The sequence below is a fragment of the Bombina bombina genome, chromosome 5 (assembly GCF_027579735.1).
Source record: "Bombina bombina isolate aBomBom1 chromosome 5, aBomBom1.pri, whole genome shotgun sequence".
Taxonomy (NCBI): domain Eukaryota; kingdom Metazoa; phylum Chordata; class Amphibia; order Anura; family Bombinatoridae; genus Bombina; species Bombina bombina.
In genome coordinates this window covers 605,787,078-605,805,523 of record NC_069503.1, presented here as the reverse complement: position 1 = coordinate 605,805,523, position 18,446 = coordinate 605,787,078, and the positions used below count along the sequence as shown (strand labels likewise).

Here is an 18,446-nt window from a genome sequence, read left to right as displayed (position 1 = left end):
CCAAGATAACAACCTAATATCTATGGAATGCATGGGTTCAAACGGAAACCCCTTGAAGAATATTAAGAACTAAATTCAAACTCCAAGGTGGAGCAATTGGTCTAAACACAGGCTTGATTCTAGTCAGAGCCTGTGTAAGGAAAGTGGTTGCAGTAATTGCTCCTATAACACTTGCTTAAACTTGTGTGACTTTGCCTTTAAGAGAGTGAAAGCATAAGACACTTGCACTAACTTGTGTGACTTTGCCTTTAAGAGAGTGTGCCTTTAACAGAGTAAAAGACATTAATTAACTTCAAGTAGATGACAGTGAATTTCGCTAAGTCATGCTACAAGTGGTAAACAACCGATGGAGGCTGATGATAAGAAGTCAAAACCCAGACAGAACAAGGGTGCAACCTTGGCGGGGGTTACTTACTGACATTCAGGAACATCTTGATAACACATTGGTATAGGGGCTAATGCCTAGTAATATTGTTAAACGATGAATTATTATTAATTGCAATAGGCTAAGTAATATCAATTGCAATAGGCTAAGTAATAAAGCCATTATGATGTTTAGCTATTAATTATATCTATGGAAAGATTGTTAAAACTATTATTGATGTATTTGACAGGAGTAACTGCATAAGACCACATAATCAGATATATAATGTTAAGCAGAAAAACATGTTTGTTTGAAACTAAAGATGACGGCATCGCAGTTTAGTAATACGTCAGAGATAGTACCTGGGCATGCCCTGATAAGCTTGGTTGAGGCTAAGACAGACTGGCCAGATGTCTTGGGCCACGGCCAACCTCAGAGGGAGCGGTCTCAGGATCTGTGGAGTTGCGCCAAAACTGTTACACAAGTGGACAGTATAAAAGAGGGGTACCTTTGGGCAATCTGATCATGTGTCATGTCTCATGTCTGAGTCTGAGAGTCTGAGAGTCTGAGTGTCTGAGCGTCTGTGTATTTTTGGTGTGTGTATTGAGTGTATTTTTGGGGCCTGTGGATGGACGCATCCTCAGTGTTGTTTCCCGCTGATCGCCTGTTTGTCTCCTGGTCCAAAGATTGCCCAGATGTCCCCTCCCATTGCGCCCCAGAAGCGGCAGGATAGGATGATGTAACCAGAGATCACGGTGATGTATTAATTTGTTTGTTTAAAACTAGCTAGACTTGTTTTAGTGGTAATACAACATAAGATTGTTATCAGTCGTTGCGCAGGCAACTAAATGTAACTGAAAACTGTATAGATAATTGTATCTAGAATTGTTTATATAAGCATTGCAATTACATAGACTGTTATAAGTATGAATAGTGGTTTGTGGTATTTTGTTTCCATGATTATGTTGCAGAATAAACCATCATTGTTATTATAAGATTGTGAAAACCTGTGTAATGTGTCAGTCATTTCCTTGCTGAAAAGTGATATATGATAACATCATATCCTGAAAAAAGAATCACATAACATTATTGGCGTAGTCGGTCGGCAGGATACATAATTGTTTATCACTTGAGCAAAGAAAACTGACAGTTTTCTTACTGAATGTGCAGAGCTGATAGACGCAGCTCCGAGCGAAAGTGAAACCCCTTTGTAGATAAAATAATAAGCCAGAAAAATATATAGTTGTATCTTGCATGGTCAGGAGTATAAATATATATGTTTCTGGATTAGCTAGAATTGAATTGTTAATTCCTCAAATGAGCCATGAAAGCTGTGTAAATAAACAGATATTTCATGGACATAGTCACAATTGTCACCTTGGAATGAAATTAATTGATATTGCACAGGTATATACATATTAACGTATATTGTTACTGTTACTGTGAATTTATTGATTGATGTCAGCAATAATTGAAGGTATTATGAAAATGTTTAGGAAGAAAGCACAAACGGTTCCCCCTTCACGGCCTCAAAATATTGTGACTTGGAATGGGACCCCATATCAGGAATTAGCAGGGGAAGTCTTGTCTGGGACTGACCTCAAAGATAACGCTGAATTTTTTGACAAAATAGAACCTTGTGAAATGTTGAATAGATTACAGAATGTAAAAGTTAAGACACATTCAGACACAGAAAGGTTACATAAGAAATTATGGGTGTTATTACAGGCATACAGAAAGACACACGAGCAGTTAGAGGAAGCTGTAGAGCAGACGGTGTGCCTGCAGAGTCAGAATAAATTGCTATTAAAAAAGAGCCAGTGTTATGAAGATGTAGCTCAACAGGCTGTGGTTAAGGTAGCCAGGGCCAAAGTAAAGTGGAAGGGTGGTAGGTTGAGCAAAAGTAAGTTACAATCAGTATTACAGAGCAGGGCCAGATGGGACCCTGGGGGGTGGGATAAAACTTTGCAGAAATGGAAGGTCCATTTGGGAAAAGCAGTAAATGTACTGAATGACAGATCCATCACTGACAGTGAAATCTCACTGTCCAGAATGATAGGCACACAGGAGTACATTGAGCATCATGCTCAACATGCTGTGGTAACGTTTTGGGAAACTAGCCCTGAGGGGAACATGTCTCTAGTTGATTCCCAAACAAAGTCCACTGGAAAAGGATACCAATACCTGGATGGGACAAAAAGGGCCAGTGCCCCTGAAGCCCCAGGGCCAGGGTTGGACTTTCTTTCATTGGAGGACCTGGAGTAATATTTCCAGGGCCCATACGAAACAGGCCAAGCTCCCAGTATCAGTATGGTCTATTTTAAGCAGGCTTTGATTGATAATGGAGTGGAGGCAACTTAGATTTATTAGGGGGGGGAGACTATAGAAGTAAAACAAGCAGGGGTGGCATTGAAAGTAGGAAGTCTCCCTAAGCAGTGATGTTTTGTTTTAATTGTACCCATCCCAGAGTATTTAATTAGCATAGATGTATTAAAAGTGAAGTTACAATGTAGTGAATGTAGTCAAGGATAGGGAGCAATGATTGGCTGCATGTGCCTGCGGGCAAGTGCTATTTACGGAATTAATTTGAAGTATGTTTCCTTCCTAGATTCTTGTTGACAGGGCTGTTATTGTAACTGGTGCTCTGTTGGGACTCCTTTTGGTCGTATGAGCCAGAGGATGAAACGTGAGGTGTCCGGTGCCAGCTATCACACCTTCTATGAGGGAAGCATGACCATTCCGTATTGCACAACATGGGCATCCTGCTCCATCCCATTTACCTTTGATGACGACGTAACCTGTTTGACCAAAAATGAATATGGAAGTTGGATGTTCCTTACCAAGCGGGAAGGGGTGGTATTTGAACTATCAGAAGAAGAGACAATTACCTGTGACATCCCTTCCTCCACTGTACATTGTGTAACTTAAGATTTTTGTTCTGCTGCAGTGACCAGGGAAGACTGTAAGGAGTCTAAGGAGGATGAGAGCTGGACAATTGTTTTACAGGATGAGAACTTAATATTTGAACTGCAAGAAGGGGTTGGGTTGATTTGTGAAAATCCCAGTATGCCTTCCACTTCCCCAAAACTAACAGTGGGGATTCAGGAACGCATTTTAGGTTGTAAAACATCCATTGATACACAGGTTCGTGCTGTAATGTTAAACATATCATACACTAATGGGGAACCAGAGGGACTGACATATGTGTGTAAATATACAGGAAAAAGAGTCATCTGAACCTCTTTTAATGTATATCAGGAGACCTGTAATGGATGGGAAATTATTAAACAACCGACACAAGGGAAAAAGGGACCATGCACGGCGCCATTTAGGCTCCCTGCATGCCTCCTCATGGGAACTTGATAATACCTTTGTAAAAACTGCCAAAGATGTGTTTAATGTGACAAATGTTCAGGGACCATGTTTGGGTATGTGGGTTTGTGCCTCACGGGCAGACTAGGGGTTACCCTTATCTAGGTGTACCTTTAACCATGAGTATGCTTGCCGATATGAAGACTGTGTGGAATTTTACAGGTCTTAACACACCAGGCAGGGATGACTTGCTGGATAAGTTGCATCTAGCTAATAATGTGACTGCAGGTGCTATTATGTTTCAAAATCTAGATGGGGATATATATAGTACTAATAACCTAACCCAGCTACCTGACATGATAATGTTAATGTATAACATAGGACGGCTAGTTAAAAATAGGACAGGGGTATTCAACATTAAACTGAAATTCTATGACTTCTCATATTTGACATATGCCCATGAGAAATGGAAGACTAAGTTTGGTGAGCCCAGAGACCTTATTAAAGACTGGTACCAGCTTAATAGGGAAACACTAGCAGGTAACACACGGACTAAGGATGGGAGGAAGCGATTGAATAGGATATGTCCTCCTTTTGTTAAGCTGCCAGTGGGATATTATTGGTTGTGTGGGAGGTGGGCAGTAAAGGTAATACCTTGCACCCATTATGGCCCATGCTTTTTAGGATATATATTCCCTGCTTTTAACATAACCACCACGCTTCCACCACCTATGTTGCATAGAACACGAAGATACCTTGACCTGGACAAAATACACAATAGAGTTAAAATTAGTGAAGGTATACGCCTGCTTGCAACATTTGTCCCTCATTATGGGGCTGCTACAGCCCTCATTAGATTAAACACGCTAGCTGATTTAGTAGATGAAGCTTTTAATGTAACTGGAGATGCAATAAAGCTTTTAGCATTAGAACAGGAACAAATTAGGATGGTGGCATTACAGAATAGAATGGCTCTAGACTACCTCCTAGCTGCAGAAGGAGGAGTTTGCCAGAGAATCCACCAGCAATGCTGTGTGTACATAGAAGACAATACAGGTAAAATCAAACATGACCTACACAGACTAGAAGAAGTGCAAAAGCACATACGTGAGGTACATGATAATTCATTTAGCAAATGGCTTAAAGACTTTGACTGGACTTTTGGACTGGGGGGATGGCTTGGGAGCTTAGGCAAAACCATAGTTAAATGGCTATTAATAAGTCTGGCTTGCTTGTGTGGAATATTCATTATAGTAAAAATGTTTGGATGTTTCTGTAATACATTAGGTAGGATGTGTTTTAAACCAAAAGACAATATTACTTGAGTGTTTTAATTATTAAGGTATGTGTTTAGAAACAAGCAAGGTGTCACATGACCAAGGGGTGGAATGTAAGGAAAGTGGTTGCAGTAATTGCTCCTATAACACTTGCTTAAACTTGTGTGACTTTGCCTTTAAGAGAGTGAAAGCATAAGACACTTGCACTAACTTGTGTGACTTTGCCTTTAAGAGAGTGTGCCTTTAACAGAGTAAAAGACATTAATTAACTTCAAGTAGATGACAGTGAATTTCGCTAAGTCATGCTACAAGTGGTAAACAACCGATGGAGGCTGATGATAAGAAGTCAAAACCCAGACAGAACAAGGGTGCAACCTTGGCAGGGGTTACTTACTGACATTCAGGAACATCTTGATAACACATTGGTATAGGGGCTAATGCCTAGTAATATTGTTAAACGATGAATTATTATTAACTGCAATAGGCTAAGTAATATCAATTGCAATAGGCTAAGTAATAAAGCCATTATGATGTTTAGCTATTAATTATATCTATGGAAAGATTGTTAAAACTATTATTGATGTATTTGACAGGAGTAACTGCATAAGACCACATAATCAGATATATAATGTTAAGCAGAAAAACATGTTTGTTTGAAACTAAAGATGACGGCATCGCAGTTTAGTAATACGTCAGAGATAGTACCTGGGCATGCCCTGATAAGCTTGGTTGAGGCTAAGACAGACTGGCCAGATGTCTTGGGCCACGGCCAACCTCAGAGGGAGCGGTCTCAGGATCTGTGGAGTTGCGCCAAAACTGTTACACAAGTGGACAGTATAAAAGAGGGGTACCTTTGGGCAATCTGATCATGTGTCATGTCTCATGTCTGAGTCTGAGAGTCTGAGAGTCTGAGTGTCTGAGCGTCTGTGTATTTTTGGTGTGTGTATTGAGTGTATTTTTGGGGCCTGTGGATGGACGCATCCTCAGTGTTGTTTCCCGCTGATCGCCTGTTTGTCTCCTGGTCCAAAGATTGCCCAGATGTCCCCTCCCATTGCGCCCCAGAAGCGGCAGGATAGGATGATGTAACCAGAGATCACGGTGATGTATTAATTTGTTTGTTTAAAACTAGCTAGACTTGTTTTAGTGGTAATACAACATAAGATTGTTATCAGTCGTTGCGCAGGCAACTAAATGTAACTGAAAACTGTATAGATAATTGTATCTAGAATTGTTTATATAAGCATTGCAATTGCATAGAGTGTTATAAGTATGAATAGTGGTTTGTGGTATTTTGTTTCCATGATTATGTTGCAGAATAAACCATCATTGTTATATTATTATTATTATAAGATTGTGAAAACCTGTGTAATGTGTCAGTCATTTCCTTGCTGAAAAGTGATATATGATAACATCATATCCTGAAAAAAGAATCACATAACAGCCTGACAAAAAGATTGAACGTCTGGAACATCTGCCAGACGCTTGTGTAACAAAATAGACAAAGCAGAAATCTGTCCCTTTAAGGAACTTGCTACAACCCTTTCTCTAATCCTTCTTGGAGAAAAGACAAAACCCTGGGAATCCTAACCCTACTCCATGAGTAGCCCTTGGATTCGCACCAAAAAAGATATTTACGCCATATTTTATGGTAAATCTTTCTGGTAACAAGCTTACGTGCCTGAATCAAGGTATCAATGACCGAATCAGAGAACCCTCGCTTAGATAAAATCAAGCATTCAATCTCCAAGCAGTCAGCTGCAGAGACACAAGATTCGGATGATGGAAGGGTCCCTGAATGAGAAGGTCCTGCCTCAATGGAAGCTTTCACGGTGGCAGAGAGGACATGTCCACCAGATCGGCATACCAAGTACTGCTAGGCCACGCAGGAGCGATGAGAATCACCAACGCCCTCTCCTGTTTGATCCGAGCAATCACCCGGGGAAGGGGAGCAAACGGTGGAAACACATAAGCTAGGTTGAACGACCAAGGCACTGCCAAGGCATCTATCAGTTTGGCCTGAGAATCCCTGGACCTGGATCCGTATCTCGGGAGCTTGGCATTCTGACGAGATGCCATAAGATCCAGCTCCGGTCTGCCCCATCTGAGAATCAGAGTGGCAAAGACCTCCGGATGGAGTTCCCATTCCCCCGGATGAAACGTCTGTCTGCTCAAAAAATCTGCTTCCCAGTTGTCCACTCCTGGGATGTAGATTGCTGACAGATAACAAGAGTGAGCCTCCACCCACCAAATTATCTTGTATACTTCTGTCATCGCTAAGGAACTCCTTGTTCCTCCCTGATGATTGATGTAGGCCACAGTCATGATGTTGTCCGACTAAAAACGGATAAATTTGGCCGAAGCCAACCGAGGCCAAGCCTGAAGCGCATTGAATATTGCTCTCAATTCCAGAATATTGATGGGAAGTAGAGACTCCGACCGAGTCCACATACCCTGAGCCTTCAGGGAATTCCAGACTGCACCCCAACCTAGTAGACTGGCGTCCATTGTCACTATCACCCATGAGGGTCTGCGGAAGCACGTCCCTTGGGACAGATGATCCGGCGACAACCACCAAAGAAGAGAGTCTCTTGTCTCCTGATCCAGATCTATCTGAGGAGACAAATTTGCATAATCTCCATTCCACTGCCTGAGCATGCTCAGTTGTAGCGGTCTGAGATGAAAACAAGCAAACGGAATGATGTCCATTGCCGCCACCATCAATCCAATTACCTCCATGCACTGAGCCACTGATGACCAAGGATTGGACTGAAGGGCTCGGCATGTATTCAGAATCTTTAACTTTCTGACTTCCGTCAAGAAAATTTTCATGGATATAGAATCTATCAGAGTACCCAGGAAAGGGACCCTTGTCTGTGGAATTAGTGAACTCTTTTCTAGATTCACCTTCCACCCGTGAGTCCTTAGAAAGGACAGAACCATGTCTGTATGAGACTGTCAGTTGGTAAGACGACGCCTGGATCAGAATATCATCCAGATAAGGCACCACTGCAATGCCCCGCAGTCTGAGAACCACCAGTAGAGACCCTAGAACCTTCGTGAAGATCCTGGATGCTGTGGCCAGCCCGAAAGGAAGAGCCACAAACTGAAAATGTTTGTCCAGGAAGGCAAACCTTAGAAACTGGTGATGATCTTTGTGGATAGGAATATGAAGGTATGCATCCTTTAAGTCCACGGAAGTCATATATTGACCCTCCTAGATCAATGGAAGAATTGTCAGAATAGTCTCCATCTTGAAGGATGGAACTCTGAGAAACTTGTTTAGATCTAAAATGGGCCGGAACGTTCCCTCTTTTTTGGGAACCATGAAAAGATTTGAGTAAAACCCCTGCCCCTGTTCCTGTATTGGAACGGGACGAATTACTCCCATAGTGGAGAGGTCTTTTACACAACGTAAGAATGCCTCTCTTTTTATCTAGTCTACAGACAATCCTGAAAGAAGAAACCTCTCCATGGGAGGGAATTTCTGAATTCCAGTTGATACCCTTGGGACACGATTTCCAGTGTCCAGGGATCCTGAACGTCTCTTATCCAAGCCTGGACAAAGAGAGGAAGTCTGCCCCCTACTAGATCCGGTCCCGGATCGGGGGCCGCCCCTTTATGCTGTTTTGGGAGAAGCAGCGGGCTTCTTGGGTTGTTTACCCTTGTTCCAAGCCTGGTTGGGTCTCCAGATGGACTTGACTTGTGCAAAATTCCCTTCCTGTTTAGCGGAAGAAGAAGAGAGGACTCCCTTGAAATTTCGAAAGGAACGAAAATTACTTTGTTTAGATGTGTTATCCTGAGGTAGGAGATGACCCTTACCTCCAGTAATGTCAGAAATTATTTCTTTCAAGTCAGGCCCGAACAGGGTCTTTCCTTTGAAAGGAATAGCCAAAAGCTTGGATTTAGATGACACATCCGCCGACCAAGATTTTAACCATAAGGCTCTGCGCGCTAAAATGGCAAATCCTGCATTCTTAGCCGCCAATTTGGCGATCTGAAAGGCGGCATCCATAACAAAAAAATTAGCCAGCTTAAGGGCCTTAATGCTATTCAATATTTCCTCTAAAGAAGTCTCAGTTTTAAGAGATTCTTCTAAGGCGTTCAACCAAAAGGCAGCCGCAGTTGTGACTGGTACAATACAGGCCGTCGGTTGTAATAGAAAACCTTGATGAATAAACAGCTTTTTTAGAAGACCCTCCAACTTCTTATCCATAGGGTCTTTGAAAGCACAACTGTCCTCAATAGGGATAGTCGTATGCTTAGCCAGGGAAGAGATAGCACCCTCCACCTTAGGGATCGTTTGCCAAGAATCCCGAGCAGAGTCAGTTATAGGGTACATTTTCCTAAAATTAGGAGAAGGTGAGAACGGGATACCCGGTCTTTCCCATTCACGCGTAATAATTTCCGAAATTCTCTTAGGAACCGGAAAAACATCAGAAGAAGAAGGAACCTCTAAGTATTTGTCCATCTTACACAATTTCTCTGGCGGTACCACAATAGAGTCACAGTCGTCCAGAGTCACTAAAACCTCTCGAAGTAACAGACGGAGGTGTTCAAGCTTAAATCTGAAGGACATGACGTCCGAGTCTGTCGGAGGTAACACACTCCCTGAGTCAGAAAGTTCCCCCTCAGACAGAAGCTCCCTGCCCCCCAAATCAGAACCCTGGGAGGGCACATCGGAGATAGTCATCAAAGCATCAGAAGTCGCAGGAACCAAAGGGGCTTCTGTCCTGCCACGTTTGCCTTGTAACATTTGCAACTTGGATAAAACTTCTGTAAGAGTGGATGACATAACTGCAGCCATATCCTGCAGAGTAAATGAAGTGGACGCAGTTGAAGAACATGGCGTCGCTTGAGTGGGTGTTAAGGGCTGTGACGCTTGGGGAGAAAGAGTTGGCATACCCTGAGTCTCATCAGTCTGAGAAACATCCTACATTGTAATGCCCTCTCAGTGCATGATGGGCAAAAAGTAAGTGGGGGGTTCCACATTGGCATTTAAACACATGGAACAAGTGGCATTAAGATCATCCATGGTGAAAGCAAAAAGTTATTTAATCATATAATAAACTTTTTATATAGAAAACCGTTGTAAAACAAAAATACTGTGCCTTTAAGAAAAAAGAAAAAATGTTTTTCTAGGACACTGCGCTATAAAATTGTAATATTTGCGGCTTTGGAGACAAAAAAACAAATTTTTATACCGTATCCCAGAAGCAGTCAACTAATTTGGGGCAGTCATTTAAACTTTTAAAAATAATAGCACCTCGCCACAGCTCTGCTGCGGCGCCTACCTGCTCCCTATGACCCGACAAACGAGCCTCCTAACAGCAGAGTGTCTACACCGCCTGTTCTACCCACGCGGTCCAGACAGACACCGGAGTCAATTACACCTCCGACTCCCAGAACAGCACTGGGCGGCTTGTCTCAGCGCGCGAACGAGTGCCCCGCCCATCGTGGGCGTAACCAACGAAACTCACGAGCGGCTCTGTATATACATTGTAAAACAAAAATGGAGTCGCCGGGACAAATGTGATCCTTACACTACACCGTTAATAAATGTGATCCACCACACATATGCCTTGAAACACTGCAGCCAGTCCCCCAATACCTCCCGGTCTGATAAACAACTCCGGATCCCGGAGTAAACCGGAATACACTTAGTAAATATCGCCTACATCAGCCTAATCCTGAAGGGGTTAACTTGTCAAAAAAAACACCCCAATGCACTTTATGCAGCCCCATAATAAAGGCCCAATAAGTAAGTCAGCCCTCCAGAACCGTGTAGTAAAGCACACAGACATAGCTGAAGATATTCAGTATACAGAGGAAAATGACAGTCTTTTCTGAGGTACTAGGTGTCATAGAATGTAATAGACTGCACATACCTCCATGCTGAGTAACAGCATGACTTGCCCCACACTGCTAGAGGTCCTTCTCCTCCAGGAATCTGTGGGAACAAAACTGGGTCTTAGATAAAATTTGCTAAGACTATATTCAGCAGGGCAGCACACAGTCTGGGAGTCACAGAAACTATCATATTTGAATCTGTACAGCTCCCCTTGCTTTACCCTTGAGTAAAATAGTACACACAGGTACCATTTAAAAATAACAAACTCTTGATTGAAGAATCTAAACACCTAATTTTACCTCTTCCTATCACTAACACAGGCAAAGAGAATGACTGGAGTGGGAGGGAAGGGAGGAGCTACATATATACAGCTCTGCTGTGGTGCTCTTTGCCTCCTCCTGCTGACCAGGAGGCATAATCCCATAAGTAAGGATGAAATCCGTGGACTCGTCATATCTTGTAAAAGAAATAACTCCATTGCTTTTTTGCCTATCACTTCTGCTTGGAGTCTAGCTATATATGACAACTTATTTCAAGATTCCTTCAATTTGTATTTTTGCTGAACAAGGCTTAAATATTAATTTTAATTGTGCCATAGACAATCTACAAGGTTCTGTAATTTCTGAATACTTAAAGCGACTAATATATCTTGTAAAATATTTTTCTGCAGTCTTGCAATAAATTAACATACTGGATGCATGTGAAATTCTTTGGAATTAATTAACACCTTATTTGTTGCAGTTGTTTTTAACAGTCAAACTCCTTAGAGTTGTTACTGAGTAGACAATGCTACCCACTGTCAGTGTGTTAACAAAATGATAATTATTTTGTAGTTCTTTTTCTAATCGCATCTACTGTGGCCAATAAGAGACAAATAAGCAGGGTTAGTTTATTAAGGTCTGCTCTTCCAGTTCTCAGAACTGGAAAACTTTCAGAGTTAATGATAGACAGGGGGCAAAATAAATAATAGAAGTCTACTGCAAAGCTATTTTACTATACATAATTATTAATTTTATATTATAATTTCAAAGTTTTTTGTTTGAAAATTGACTTGAATGCCTTTTATTTATTTTATTTATTGAATTATGTGTAGATTAAAAGAAAATGCATTATACCATTATTATTTATTTTGTTCACTTCTCCTGTAATGAATCCCTAAAAATTGTTGGTTTTATAAATTCCACTGAGTATGTAGAAAGTAATTGTTGCAGTCATGTTTTAACTTGAGTTTCCCTTATCTATCATACCTGCGGAGGACAGTTAGGTACATATATAAAAGAGGTAACAATAAAGACTGTCCAAACAAGACTGTGTGGGACATAAGATTATCCAAATGTTTTTTTTTTCCCACACAGCCTTGTTTGTCCAGACAGAGATAGAAATAGAAAACTAGTTCAAACATGGAGGTGCCCATTACTTAATAAAACTTAAACATTTATATTTTATTATGTTAACCACTAATATAATTTTAAAATACATCTACATATTATTCTAAGGCTAATATGTGCTTTGAATACTTTACTATGTCTATCATGTACAGAATTTACTGTTTAATATCCGTTTCAATAATAGAACTCATAGAAAATCAGCTTCTAAGTAGGGCAGCCATAAACACATTTACAAATTGATTTTAAATGTATATGACGAGAAAGGGACAACAAAGAGTGACTAAGGGTAAAATGTATGTGTATAGGTTCTACTGCAGTTGAAAACTGTATTTTGTCCTAAAATTTCCCCTAAAATTAATTTTTGGTAATATCTGTGACACGATTTTATCGAAGGGTTAGTTACCGCATCTGGCCAAATGGGACAAGCCCAGGTACCACGCCAAGGTCCTTTCCAATACCTGGGACCCTTAAACAGCCACACAATGCAAGCTCTCAAATCCAAACAAACTGGGAACAAGGGAAGGGTGCACAGGCTTATGTAATCACCCCAGTAATATACAAAACACAGAAGGGGACTGTACTCCAAGACCGGACTGGGTACATATCCTATGACCCTGCAACATGCTCAGCTCTGGGTGCTCAGTGGCACTCACAAGAAGCTGTGCTGTCACCAGAGTCACAGGCAGTTAACCCCAGACAGGTCTAGGTGCAATAACCATAGGGGAAATTACAAAACAAGTTAATACAACACACAGAGAAAACCCTGCACTCACTGGCAAGCTCACAGCTAAGATTTAAAAGCAAAAATGTAAGGATAGTTACCACATCTGGCCAAATGGAACAAGCCCAGGTACCACGTCAAGGTCCTTTCCAATACCTGGGACCCTAAAACAGCCACACAATGCAAGCTCTCAAATCCAAACAAACTGGAAACAAGGGTGCACAGGCTTATGTAATGGAGTGCAGTCCCCTTCCATGGTTTGTATATTACTGGGGTGATTACATAAGCCTGACAGGAAAATATCACCTGAGCATCTCTATGTAGAGAAGGAAGATATTTTACCTCACAATTTCCTCAGCTCAGCAGAGCAAGTTCTGTGTAAAAAGTTATACTCAACTGCTGCTCAGCTGCAGGTAAAAAAAAAAGAAAAATGAACAGCAGCCAATCAGCATCAACAGTGCTGAGGTCATGAACTCTTTTACTGTGATCTCATGATATTTGACTTAACTCTCATGAGATTTCATTGTAAACTTCCTTACACTAAATTGGGAAATAAGATGAGAGTGCACGAAAGCTCGCTCCTTCCGCTGTCCCGAGACAGACATACTGATTTGCTGCTTAGAAGTCCTTTACAATGGGATGTAGCTACTGAGAAACTTTTGAGGTAAAATATCTTTCTTTTTTACATAAAGATGTTCAGGTGATATTTTCTAGTCGCTTTTTACAGCTATACTGCATCACTTTCAAGTGTTTAAACATTTGGGTATTATGGCCCTTTAATAAAATAAAGCTTATATTATGTCGTATTGTTTAAATAGACAACTACCTATAGATAAGTTGTAGAGTATTCATTTAGGTGCAATTTACAGTTATTTATTGTTTATTATGAAGCATAATATGTGGACTTAGGCAAATGTTAGTACTAACTCTGGAGGACCCCCGAGTGCAATCTTGATTGTATTGGACGCTGCTTAGTTATTGAAGCGGAAGCAGTTATTGACACATACACGTCATAGTCCATTTATATATAATGTTTATTATTCTTCTGTGTTCATATGTTGTCATTATAGTAGTTGCACTACTACTTATGTAAACTTCATTTTCAAATAAAAATATTCATAAAAAAAAAATAAAGCTTAGCTCTGGGTCTTACACTGAGGGAGGGGGGGGCAGAAAGGTAAGGAGGGGGCTGTGTATTACGGAGAGGGGGGCTGAGAGAGTAAGGAAGAGGATGTGTGTGACTGAGAGGGGGTCAGAGAGAGTGAGGTTGGGGTTGTGTATGAGGGAGAGGGAGTCTGAAAGAGTCAAGAGGAGGCTGTGTGTGAGGGAGGGGTCTGAGAGTAAGGGAGAGGGGGGCTGGGAGGGTGAGGAGGTGGCTGTGTGTGAGGGAGAGGGGGGCATAGAGAGTGAGGAGTAGACATGTGCATTTCGTTCCGAAATTGAAATTCGGACAAATTCACCAAATTCAGAGATTCAAATCGAATTTCCGAATTACCCTAGCAACAAAACTAAACGAATCCGAATGCATTTCTAACGATTAAATCCGAATTAGTTCGGGTTTATTCGTTACATTCGAATGGCCATGGACTAATCACAATTAAGTATAAAAATTAAATTTAGTGAGATAGAAAAGTGAAATAATTTTGTTTGTGTAACTTGGAACCATCTGAATCAACATAACACATACCCACTTCTGAATTTACGAATCAAATACATCCAAATTTATTCAAATCCGAATAAATCCAAAACAAGAACATTCAAATGTATCCGAATTCGAATCGATCCGAAACGAAATTAAAAAAAACCTGAATTGGTCCGAAACTAAACAAATTTTTCAGCTGTGCACATGTCTAGTGAGGAGGGGCTGTGTGTGAGGCAAAGGGGGGGAAAGAGTGAAGAGGGGGCTGTGTGTGAGGAAGAGGGGGGTTGAGAGGGTGAGGAGGGAGCTGTGTGTGAGGGAGGGGTGAGCTGTGAGAGTGAGAATGGGATTGTGGAAGATAGCTAACAGGTGCTGCCTGGTTGTGAGGGGGGTTCAGAGGGTTAAAAGAGGGCTTTGTGAGTAAGAGGAGAGCTGAGAGGGTAAGGAGTGGGCTGTGTGACCTAGATAGTAGTACTAATTAGATATATTCTAATTTATTATAAATTCTTGCACTATGCAGAATGACCTAAGAACACAATTCCTGACATATTGCGCAAAATGTATTTTTATCAAGCTGTGAATAAAAAAAAATATATATATATATATATATATATATATATATATATATATATATATATATACACTGTGTGCAGAATTATTAGGCAAATGAGTATTTTGACCACATCATCCTCTTTATGCATGTTGTCTTACTCCAAGCTGTATAGTCTCGAAAGCCTACTACCAATTAAGCATATTAGGTGATGTGCATCTCTGTAATGAGAAGGGGTGTGGTCTAATGACATCAACACCCTATATCAGGTGTGCATAATTATTAGGCAACTTCCTTTCCTTTGGCAAAATGGGTCAAAAGAAGGACTTGACAGGCTCAGAAAAGTAAAAAATAGTGAGATATCTTGAAGAGGGATGCAGCACTCTTAAAATTGCAAAGCTTCTGAAGCGTGATCATCGAACAATCAAGCGTTTCATTCAAAATAGTCAACAGGGTCGCAAGAAGCGTGTGGAAAAACCAAGGTGCAAAATAACTGCCCATGAACTGAGAAAAGTCAAGCGTGCAGCTGCCAAGATGCCACTTGCCACCAGTTTGGCCATATTTCAGAGCTGCAACATCAGAGTGCCCAAAAGCACAAGGTGTGCAATACTCAGAGACATGGCCAAGGTAAGAAAGGCTGAAAGACGACCACCACTGAACAAGACACACAAGCTGAAACGTCAAGACTGGGCCAAGAAATATCTCAAGACTGATTTTTCTAAGGTTTTATGGACTGATGAAATGAGAGTGAGTCTTGATGGGCCAGATGGATGGGCCCGTGGCTGGATTGGTAAAGAGCAGAGAGCTCCAGTCCGACTCAGACGCCAGCAAGGTGGAGGTGGAGTACTGGTTTGGGATGGTATCATCAAAGATAAGCTTGTGGGGCTTTTTCGGGTTGAGGATGGAGTCAAGCTCAACTCCCAGTCCTACTGCCAGTTTCTGGAAGACACCTTCTTCAAGCAGTGGTACAGGAAGAAGTCTGCATCCTTCAAGAAAAACATTATTTTCATGCAGGACAATGCTCCATCACACGCGTCCAAGTACTCCACAGCGTGGCTGGCAAGAAAGGATATAAAAGAAGAAAATCTAATGACATGGCCTCCTTGTTGACCTGATCTGAACCCCATTGAGAACCTGTGGTCCATCATCAAATGTGAGATTTACAAGGAGGGAAAACAGTACACCTCTCTGAACAGTGTCTGGGAGGCTGTGGTTGCTGCTGCACGCAATGTTGATGGTGAACAGATCAAAACACTGACAGAATCCATGGATGGCAGGCTTTTGAGTGTCCTTGCAAAGAAAGGTGGCTATATTGGTCACTGATTTGTTTTTGTTTTGTTTTTGAATGTCAGAAATGTATATTTGTGAATGTTGAGATGTTATATTGGTTTCACTGGTAAAAATAAATAATTGAAATGGGTATATATTTGTTTTTTGTTAAGTTGCCTAATAATTATGCACAGTAATAGTCACCTGCACACACAGATATCCCCCTAAAATAGCTATAACTAAAAACAAACTAAAAACTACTTCCAAAACTATTCAGCTTTGATATTAATGAGTTTTTTGGGTTCATTGAGAACATGGTTGTTGTTCAATAATAAAATTAATCCTCAAAAATACAACTTGCCTAATAATTCTGCACTCCCTGTATATATATATATATATATATATATATATATATATATATATATATATATATATATATTTTTTTTTTTTTTTTTTTTACACAGTTTGCTTGCAAAAAGTATGATGCTTCATAAGAATGGTGCCTAATATGAGGTAAATTTACTTTTTCCTCTATCTCTTTATTAAACAATTGCATATCAGCAGGAACACTCAAAATAGTTAGTCCAGTACTTATCGTTTTTTGCCCAAATGTCTTGTTCCTGTATTGATAATGAAACTTTAAAATTTACCAAAAATACCTGGCTCCTAGATCTATGGCCTCCTACTTCTATATTTTGACTGTCAGGTAGTCTTTAAACCATTATCTTTATCTATTTTATTGTCCAAGAGTAGTCCTTTGTGCTAATTAAAATGTGATTTCAAACTGAAGTTTGTCATGTTACCTAAGTATTAAAAGGCTTAGAAGTGTATTTAATATGCTTGTAGTTGTATAAGCTTTATTTGTATCTATACATCTTCTTGATAAAAGAATGATCATGGCCTCTCTAACATAGAATGTATGACTGTCTATTTGGGTTGCAACTTGAGTTTTGCGTCACTGTAATGTCCTTGTTATCATCATTAAAAAAAACACAGAAAACTAAGGCCCAGTTCAACTCAACTGTCCCTAATTTTCAGTACAATTCTTCATTATATACAGAAATATTGGTGTCCCAATAGCACAAACGGTATATTGCAATACTGTATATACAATGTTATAGTGCTCCACATTTGTGGATTTGTATTTTTTTTTTAATAAAATGTTGTGTATTACCTTAAAGGGACTTTGTACACAAGATGTTTCTTTGAATAAATGTTTTGTAGATGATCCATTTATATAGCCGATCTGGGAGTGTTTTTGTAAAAAAATTATAGTTTTGCTTATTTTTAAATAACATTGTTCTGATTTTCAGACTCATCTCTACATACTCCTGGTTGTGTAATGGGTCTTTTCATATGCAGGAGGGGGTGGAATGTCTGCTTGTTCCTGCTTTCCCAGCCCCTTTCATTGGGTGTCCCAGCCTAGCTTTATCAAAAGTGCTAAACTGGGAGTAAGTTTATAAAAGGTTTTATACTGGATTTTTATATCAGTATCTGTGCATATTCTTCTTTATAGTAGAGTCTATTACATGCAGTTATATGAACATTTGTGTATACTGTCGCTTTAAAAAAAAAAAAAATCACCCATTTTTTCATTTTTGGGGTTTGGAAGAGGTGGGTTTGGGGGTGGAGATGGGGCAGGGTTTAGTGCGTCAAGTGGGTTTCGCCCCTTTCTCAGGGGCTGTGTTATTAATCTAGCGAGCGATTCATGCCCAAGTTCTTGTTCACCCCACTAGTTATTTTTTCACCTCCTATTTTTAAGTGAAATATTTATAATCATAACCACAAGCACAATTTTTTGTTTTTTTTCTTTTACTATTATTCTTTCACATATTACATGTAACTTGCTTGAATTGAATTCATCTTTAGTCTTAGCCTATTTTTTATTTTATTTTTTTTGGAGTGTTTTGGATGTACTGTTTTATAATAGGAAACTTCTAGATGTGAGATATGTAAGAGCAAACAAATGGTAACCGTCTTTAAATATAGAGAACCTGAGGACCAAATTGTACACATTGACTGTAGACATAGATTATAGACTTTAGCACGTTGGTGCATAAGTCAATTTTAAAGCATAT

At 40.2% G+C, this 18,446-nt stretch overlaps 1 protein-coding gene across 1 annotated transcript in view; it reads right to left on the bottom strand.

Moving 5' to 3' along the window:
* Positions 1–18,446, bottom strand: part of SUGCT (succinyl-CoA:glutarate-CoA transferase) — a 1,111,985-nt gene that overhangs the window by 1,081,825 nt on the left and 11,714 nt on the right. The window lies entirely within an intron of this gene.